The sequence below is a fragment of the Mastomys coucha genome, unplaced genomic scaffold, assembly GCF_008632895.1.
Source record: "Mastomys coucha isolate ucsf_1 unplaced genomic scaffold, UCSF_Mcou_1 pScaffold8, whole genome shotgun sequence".
NCBI classification, from domain to species: Eukaryota; Metazoa; Chordata; class Mammalia; order Rodentia; family Muridae; genus Mastomys; species Mastomys coucha.
Window position 1 is genome coordinate 76,375,839 of NW_022196914.1, and position 9,979 is coordinate 76,385,817.

A 9,979-nucleotide genomic window follows, 5' to 3' on the forward strand; every position below is an offset into this window, starting at 1 on the left:
CATAAATAAAGAAACAACTAAGTAAAAGAAGAAGAAGGAAATAAAGACATTTTTAGCAGTTTTCTGGAAAATAATTATATCCATATTCACCTTCAGAACAGTGCTCAGTAAACTTTATTCTATTTATTTTTAATTAATTTATTTATTCACTTTAAACTTCTCCTCTCACACAAACTCTCTCCCCATTACCTGTTCCCTGCATGTTTGTGAATGGGAGCCCTTCACCTTGGTATCACTCTCCTTCATCCAGGATGAAGGGATCCAGCACTGCAGGATTAGGGGAATCTTCTCCCACTGATAAGGTGGCCCAGTTAGTGGAACTGGAACCACAGTCAGGCAAGTCTCAGGGACAGCCCCCTTCCCAGTTATTGGGGGAGTAGCATGAAGACCAAGCTTCAGTTTTGCTAAATATGTGAGGGAGGCAGGCTTAGGACCAGTACATGGTTCCTTTTTGGCTGGTGGTTCAGTCTGAGGGAGCTGACAAGGGTATAGTTTGATTGGCTCTGTTTGTGTCTTTGTTGAATCCCTGAAGCCAAAGCCATACAATGGAAAAGGGAGTGTGCCTTCAACAAATGGTGCTGGTATAAGTGGATGTCTACATGTAGAAGAATGCAAATAGATCCGTATTTATAACTGGAAGTGGAAATTTGGGGTTTTTTTTAGAGACTCAGCTGCATCGTGTGATGGTTTGTTTCTTTTTGTTTTGGGTTTTCCTGTGAACTGTCTTATGATAGGATGTTTTGCTGAAGCAGATATGTAAGAGGATGGTTTTGTTGAACCAGATATATGGAAGAATATTTTGCTGAGAACAGATATATGGTGTTTTATGGAATCAGCCTGGAAAAAGTGCATGTGATGTTTTACTAGAGATATGTGAGAGAACATGTGATGTCTGGAAAGGGTAAAAATATAACCCAGCTGACAATGGACAATGTTGTGGCATTATCTCTCCTTGCCTTCTTTGCTGATTATCATTTATTATAACTTCATAGAGAGAGAAACATGCCCAAGAACTTCTCATGATATTCTGACCTTTTCTTGACACTTCTGTGCTGACTCAGGCCAACTGGCAGATTGGCAGAACGTTATATAGTTTGGAGTTGGAAATTGGCAATAACACAATAACCAAAAGCATGATAATCTTACTCAAAGTACAAGAAAAAATGCTGTATAAACTGATGGTGGAATAAAGTCCAAGGAAGGAGCCAGGAGCAATCTTTACTTTGTATTAATTTGTATTTAGTATCACTAAATATATCTAGAAATCTCATCAGTTATAAGCACATCCTTTTCCATAGCTCTTCATCCATGAAAACATATTCTATACCTGTTAACAAATAAGTTTTCTTATAGAAAATACATAAATTCAATCATAAAGTATTGGATTATCCTCCTGTTTGTGAAGTCACAACTGTTATTAAGGTATGCAGAAGGTCTGTCGAAGCCTAAGGCACAACAGTCCCAGCATGCAGTGGAGAGGTGGGCATGAAGCCCCACCCTTAGCTGAGAATCTTTTGGCTATCGCTAGCTGCTGAGAGGGGGAAAGTATTTTTTCTCTAAGAGTATTGCCCTAGGCAGATCAACCAGGCTCCATCATATTCAAGAATATATGGGCAACACAAATTGGAGTTCATGACTTTACAAAGAGAGGAAGGAAAGAGAAAGAAAGAAAGAAAGAAAGAAAGAAAGAAAGAAAGAAAGAAGGAAAGGAGAAAGAAAGGAAGGTAGGAAGTTTTAAGAAAAGAAAGGAAAAGAAAAGAAAGCAATAATGAAAAGATGATCTAAAGCTGGGCATGTAAAGAAAGTGGGGCAGATCAGGGAAGAGCAAGATGCTGGCAAATATTAACAAAGTACATTGGACAAAATCCTTGAAGATCTAATAAAAATAAAGGAAAAATACTAATTGGTACATATAAAATGAGCAAAGATAAAAATTCTTAGGTGTAGCTTACTCTAAAGCAATAACAACAACAACACAACAATAACAACAACAACAACAACAATAATAATAATAGTTGAACTGCTATAGGTACTTCCATCCTTTTAATTCTCATTATCAATAGGGATGTTTTCCGGAAGCTGGATGATCTGGTGAGGAAGGGTCAAGCATCACAAAAAATGGAGAAGAACATCAGGTAGATTTCAAAACACTTAATAGCAATATTATAAGAATCTTAAACCACTGACCACAAAATGATATGAGAAAAGGAACAAGGACATAATGCAATGTCAAAAAAATGAATGAAATACCACAGCTGGTCAATAGCACTCAGAAATTCATTGTGTGAAAAAGGTGGCCTCTGTTGTGAAGCAAGCCATCTATTAGAACTATGGCTTTGAGACAGTCATCTTATCTATGTGATATAAAAAATTAAATTATACCACTAATTCCCATCATACATTTAAATTAGTTCATGTATCTCAAAGATCTAAATATCTAATGAACTTCAAATTCTGAACTGCAATTATAGACAAATAGTTAACTATGCAAAAGAGTGAATTTATAGAAGAATAATATAAAGAAAACTGCAACTAAAAACTGAAAAACAAGTAACTATATCAATAATAAAATGATTCATGTTCTAAGATTTCATAAACAGGTTTTTAAATCAGGAATATCAGGGTAAATACAAATTTTACCTTCTAAAATGTACAAAGGACTTCCACCAATAAAGATGGAAAAGATTACAGACAATCTAGAAAATAGCAACATGGCAAAAATAAAAGAGCAAAAACAAGTACAAGAGGCTCTAATGGTTCAAGCCAGGACAAGATACTCAATCTTCCCAGAAGTCAAATAGATTTAGACATACAGTGTTTTCAACCAACACTCTAACAAAAATACAAAGTCTAAAATAACACAATTAAAAGCAATAGACTATTGTTAAGGCTCTTGAGATGACAATATCGACATTAGAGATGAAGTCAGGGAACCATATTTAAAGACTGATTTGACAATGTTCAACAAGTCTGAACACAGGAGGTATCCTTCATCTCATTCACAGTAGAGCCACAAGGTAACAGCTTCAAGGATGTTCCACATAGAAATTGTATTTAAAAAATTCATTCAATTGTTCAAAGACCTATCAATCATGGATGAATAAGATATGACATGAAACATTCAAAAATACAATGATAAAATCACCTATGTATATTTCTAGGTGTATTAGTCAGCGTTTCTATTCCTGCACAAACATTATGACCAAGAAGCAAGTTGGAGAGGAAAAGGTTTATTCAGCTTACTTCCACATTGCTGTTGATCACCAGAGGAAGTCTGGACTGGAACTCAAGCAGGTCAGGAAACAGGAGCTGATGCAGAGGCCATGGAGAGATGTTTCTTACTGGCTTGCTTCCCCTGGCTTGCTCAGCCTGCTCTCTTATAGAGCCCAAGACTTCCAGCCCAGGGATGGCACCACCCAAAAGGGGCTCTACCCCCTTGGTCACTAATTGAGAAAATGCCCCACAGCTGGGTCTCATGGAGGCACTTACCCAACTGCAGCTCCCTTCTCTGTTATAACTCCAGCCTGTGTCAAGTTGACACACAAAACCAGCCAGTACACTAGGTATGAATAACCAAGTATTTTAGAATAGTGGCACACAATGTATTTTTTATGTTTAGGATAATAAAACATAAAAATATTCCATATGCTATCAAAATATTGCTTTGAATTGCAAAAAGCCAAATTATATCATGTTGCCTTTTGAGAGGAAAGGAAATGAAAAACCTTGGAAAATTATGGTTCTATTGCTATTATTCCATGGCTTGGATTTGATTTTTTATAGAAGTGTCTAAAACATATCTGGTCCATGTATACCATTTCTTTGATTATTTGGTAGATGGCTATTTTCATATTACTATTATCATATATTTTCCATGTTAACAGTATAGTCATCTGTGCCACCACCGTTTTCTTTAGTAAAATATGCTTTTGTCACAATTTCCATTGGACGGTTGAAAGATTGTTTTCAGGATTATTTTGTTTGCTTTCTTGTTTTGTTTTGTTGTTTTTTAAACAGTGATAACTAGGTAATATGCATTAATTGTCAGGCAGCCTCAGTTTCAAATGGAATATTAAGAATGTGGAACTTAAATGAGTGTGGACCCGCACAGAGCTTCGGATAAGAGGTCAGTGGACATACAATTCCCTCTACATACCCACAACAGGGTAATGAAGACAGATCATGATTTGCATTAAGAAAAGAATCACCACCATTCTTGGAGGCAGCAAGCAAGTCACATCAGCTACCTTTATGTAACTGACAGGAACTCGATAATACCCACCAACACTCTAGTAATTAGCTCAGGCTGAGAGAGCACCATAGAGGGGATAAAGGTTTTTATTCCACACCAATCAAGAAGCAGCATGTCCCACAGTGAAGGGAGAATTGCACTGTCAGATTTGTAGGTTCTTGAGAAAGGATCCAAACGTATGTCCTTGGAGAATTCCAAGCCCTTTATCCTACCTTTCCTTTCACTGACACTAGAATGCTGTCTTTGTCCCAATTTCAATCTGAATAATTATGAATGAAATTCAGGACAAAATGGCTGTGGAATTTCTGGTTTATTGAATTCTAAAAGAACCCTATACTCTGTCATAGTACTGAATAGGCAAGAAATTAATTCTTTGATGAATAGAATGGCTGTTTAGGGCTTTGTTTTTCCTTAAAATATAACCTAAATTGGAGTAATTATCATTGGACGTCAGGAACCTAAAGTAACCTCAATTATATTTCTTGTTCAATTCAGTAATTGTACTTGTATTAATAACAGCATTTGTCTGCGGAGCTCCAGACATTTCAGTTTGTTAGGAATTGTTTAAGCCAATCACATGTCATTAATGCATGCACCAAAACAAAGGGGTAAAGGGCGTTTCAAACAGGAGGATCAGATGGGAGAAATGCGGGAGAAAACAATCCCAAAGATTATTTGATGAAAACGTGATGAGAGAAATGAGTTATTGTTTTTGTTTTGTTTTTAGCCTAATGTTGGCTTTCTCTTCATTCTGAAAAATAACCAATACAACTTTTTCACTAATACTCTATACCACATGATTATACATGTAAATTCTTTTATATTTCTGAAAGAAGCTGAGCTGACACATGGGAGTGTGACCCACAATAAGGTCTGGCAGCTTCTTGGCTGGTGTGTATAATTTTTAAAAAAAGAAAAGAAAGACATAAAAAGCAATGAAATACTGTTGAGTTCGGAACCACGTACTTTCTCCTGTGCTGAGAAATCCTTTGCCTCCCTCTCATTACTTCAGTGAACATACAAATTTTAAAGGTGTATGTTTACAAATATTTTGTTGTGTTTCTCATGCTATTAGTGTTCTCAAGCCCTCTCCTTCCAGGTTTCTATAGCAACCAGGGTACCACACATTCATTAGAAAGAAGTTCAGTTTAATTGATCTACTAATGTGTTGCTTAATAGTAACTGTTAAGCAGTCTTTTGTTTCCAGGTCATATTTAGGGTTCACGTATTTGCATAAAGACATTTCATTAGCTCAAACCAATTATTAATAGTAATTTTCTTCCTTTAGTTTTAAATAACTAAATGCTCATTGTGGGTAGCTGAATAGCAAATATTTGTAGCTTTCAGATTCTACATGCTATATTAGGCTCGGCTTGCTTTGTTTCTGTGAGCAATAAGAAAATTATACAGCTTGTAATGTTTGATCTGAGAGAAAAATAAAGTGTCTCTCATTGTAAGTTAAATTTAGACAAACAGAAAAGCCACTCTAGGTCATATTGTTTATTTTACAATAGTAGTTAGCTGTTGCTTCAATGACAAAGTGGATAGGATACAAATATAAAATTCCTACTAGAATATTTTTTAGTTCTCAAAAGAGATTCTGGTATCATATGTGTGTGTGTGTGTGTGTGTGTGTGTGTGTGTGTGTGTATGTGTGTGTGTACATATATATATATATATATATATATATATATATATATATATATATATGGAAACATTTGAGAAATTACAGTTAACTATAAAAACATTTTAAGTGAAATAAAAATGTCACTCAATTTAAGTTTGTATAATAATTTATCTTATAAATGCATGGCAGAACACTTAGAAATGATAATATTCTGTGAATATAATGTGGTTACAGTGTTCTATGCATGACCTCATATATAGCGGAATGACTGCATACATATACAACTTTTAAAAGTATGAACTTGTTTATATATTAAGTAATATATTATATATAGTATATGTCTTTAGCAAGTGTTAACTATAATGCCTTTAATGAAGATTCATTCTCAATACATTTGTTACTGCTGTAATATTTTAAAATAATTATTTGCTTCTAGAAATAAAATGGAGAAAAATGAGTTCCAAATATTCACATTATTCGCCAAAGCCCTTCTTTAATATATGAATTCGGTTTAATTATATTGACTTCAAAATTTCAAGACTATAAACTTAGGTCCTTTAAATTTAACTTTCGCTTGCTTATATCCAGATCTTTTCTTGAATCTTATATGCCAATCACTGTTTTATAAGGTAGTATGCCTATAAATACAATATAGCACACTTCATAAAAAACATTCACATCATCCTATCAAACTCCTGGAAAATGTAATAAACATTTTCTTTTTTTATCTTTCTTTCTCCTTGAATCCTTGACCCTTGTGTATCTTTGCAGGAACATTAATAGCATTAACATTATGCTGCGGTTAAAAAGCTGGATGTGACAACAATGCTGCATGACAAGGTATTTTTACAATTCTTTTTTATGTCATTTTGTTAAGAATGAATATCCTTTGGGCTTTTGCAAATTCAGTGAATGTTCATTGGATGCATTTTTTCTATCAACATTCTCTTAGAGACATCTGATAGATGTCTCTGTTTTACAGGGTGAAGCATTAGTTTAAATTCATACTCCTATAACTATAATTTTGCTAAGTAATCATCATGCACTTATTGCACAGGCTTTAATGTTAATTTAGAAAATGAAATGAAAAGATGTCTGAAATGCAGGAAAGTTACATTCTAACTTTTTTTTCTTTTACAGATGAGGTTAGAAAAATTCTGATTAATGAAGAAATGCAAAATCTTTTCACTCTGCTTGATTAAAAATATTTTGATATATAACCATTAGATGCAGCTGAGCAAACAATAGCAAAAATGTTAGTTACTAATTATATTAAATGCAAAACCTAAAATGTGGAGGTACATTGTCAAGTGTGAATATGTGCCTGCTAAAAATGGCACAAGTATACCTTAACGTGATAAACTGAGGACAGTCCCAATTTCACCTGGGAATGTTTTTACTTGTGGAAAATTAATACTAAGCTTAATAAAATATAAAATTTATATTTAAACCATTTTTAGTCCCTAGTTTATTATAGTTACAATTTACTAACTGCAAAGTGTTCAAAGAAAATAGCACATATTGAATGTTATGACTTTGAGATTCACTATTCTGAACGATTTATGATCTTTGTATTTGAACATTTATTTATATTTTTGGAAAATTGTTTTTAGTAACATATTAACTTGACATGTAGGTGAGAGGGGAGGCTTAGCTTAAATGAATCATGTATGAAAAATTCATTCATAAAGATAATATTTTGCACCTAGTTAAAATATAATAGTTGGAAGGATAGTACTTTCCAATCTCTCCAAAGTGGTGTGAAAGAGGAGTGAGGAGAGCCTGAAAGTTAAAATATTAAGCAGGATTTGGAGCCATGGGTAAAGGAATTTGTGGAAAACAAAGAATATATGAAAAGCGTCATGGGAATCCATTAGTTTTGAAGCTAATTTCAAAAAATAATTATCAAAAGTTGGAACTAGCATGAATGAATAATGCTATTCTCAGAAGACACAGGTTATTAAAAATCAGTGTCAGGCATGGGAATCTCTTCATGTAGATTATTGGTTAGTGAGGCTCCAGAGATCTCCAAAACAACACAGACCATTACTATTGCTGTTGCTACCCACTATAATGCAGGATAAGACCCTGTTGCTGAAGATCCCACACACTAAGGCTGCAGAATATAGAGAAAGCAATCTTGAACTGGCTGGGGAACTTCCATGATGGTTAGCTTTCACAATTCTGGGAGGTACTATAAAACTGCTGGAGAAGAAAAGACACCAAATTTCTTACCAAGCTTTAAACCTGTACACTACAACACTGGCTAGACAATCAAGATGTGCCCAATAGTGCAAAGGTAAAATGAGTGTTATGAGTGTGATGAGATAACTATTTCTGATCGGATTTGAGGACTATTCCACAGTTTAGAATTTTATGCCCATTACGGTAATCCCGATTAAAACCTGAGGCCAGAGAGATTATAGGTCAATGGACAAGTCTACTATTGTTCCACTAAATAGGAAGTTACTGTTCTCAATATGTTCATAAACATAGAATTTGGATGCTCTCACTTTTGCCCAACAAACTTTTTGCAGTAGTCAGCAGTCATTTCAGAGATTCATAGCTGGTCAAAGTGCAGAGAATAAGTGTGACTACTCAGATCTAAGCGGGCCAGCTATCAACTACTCTGTATACTAAAAAAGCTTCTCAGAAGGAGAGGTAGAAAGAATACAAAAGTCAGAAGATGGGAAAATATGCTGCATAAAACTGCATTGTTGTTTCTGAATATGCAGTGGCTATTGCTTTCATACACTCACATCATCAAGCCAGTCAGAATTCTAGTATGGCTAGGGGAAGTGGCCCTTGAGGCCCCACCCCTTTGGGAGGAGCTGTTAGCGTTGAGGTGCAAAAACAAGGAAACAATTCTGGGGTTTTACCTTTAGTAGTAGGTTTTCCATGGTGCAGTAGACGGACCAAAGTCCATGCACATATAAGCAGCACTACTTAATAGGTTATTTAAAAACAATAATAAGTGATATAAAGTTGTAAGAATATATAAAGTCATAAATATTAAAAATAAAAGGAAATACTGCAAATCAAAAAATAAATTTATGTTCATGCTATGAAAATATTTAGTTTTATAGGTAGCTAAATGTACAAATGCTAGAACACAAAAGGACTTAAAAAGAAGTATTACATTATGATTCACTTTTTACTAAAATTCTTTCTGCATCTTCACACTTGACTACTAGTTACTAAGTCATATTATGCATCAATTATTTCTTTAAGAATGTAAGAACATCCTTTCACTGATCTTACTAGCTTAATACAGGATTTTATATCATCATGATTTTGTAAGCCTGAAATCAACTAACTCTCTGCTTGAAATTTAGCATCTGGATTTTTGATAATTCTTCATAGACCAAGGTGCAACTCTGCTTATTACAAAGCTCACTGAGCAGGCCAAGATTAGTTAGCTCCCTCTAGATGACAGCATTGTCTGAGAACTTAGATAGAGCAGAGGAACAACATACCCAGATCCTTTTTTGGAAGTGCTCAATACCTTTTATTGAATAGTGGAATTTTCTCACAATAGTACTTGAAGACAAGAGGACCAGATAATGGCTTGTAGGTTTTGCAATGTAGCATCAAAAATCCAATTTTATCATTTATTGGTAATTTCTTGATCAACAAAATCAAAACTCAAAGGCAAAGAGAAGAGTAATTTATATCTATCATGCTAAATGTTATTCAAATTTGATTTGTAACTATAAATTCTTTACATTATTAAATGTAAGATATGGCTACCACTCTGAAGAAAGTTGCACCACCAAATTCTCATTGTATCACACTTATCTCAGGTCTGAGAGCTAGAATATCATAGAATGATATTCCATGTATAAATAAGATTTATGTTCCTTAAATCAAGCACAAGAATTAAAACTTGGTCAGAAGAATAGAGAATGGACAGGATACAAATATGACTCTTCTCACTATGTAATCGATATGCAAGCAGTAGATATGTTCATTCAATAGTGAGAAAATAAGAACCATGATGATGTTCAGACATTTCCCCTCCAATGGATAGATCTCAATCCCATAACTGAACAGTGGTGATGAAGATCTGTCTTGGATGGTTATTCTTTTGTTGCAATTGT

General features: G+C 34.3%; 1 long non-coding RNA gene across 1 annotated transcript; it reads left to right on the forward strand.

The window, feature by feature from the left end:
* The first annotated feature begins 6,650 nt into the window (after window positions 1-6,650).
* LOC116083605 lies at window positions 6,651-7,171 on the forward strand. The gene is made up of 2 exons (XR_004115795.1): window positions 6,651-6,719; window positions 7,020-7,171. It is a non-coding gene; the product is annotated as an uncharacterized LOC116083605 (long non-coding RNA).
* The last annotated feature ends 2,808 nt before the right edge of the window (window positions 7,172-9,979 follow it).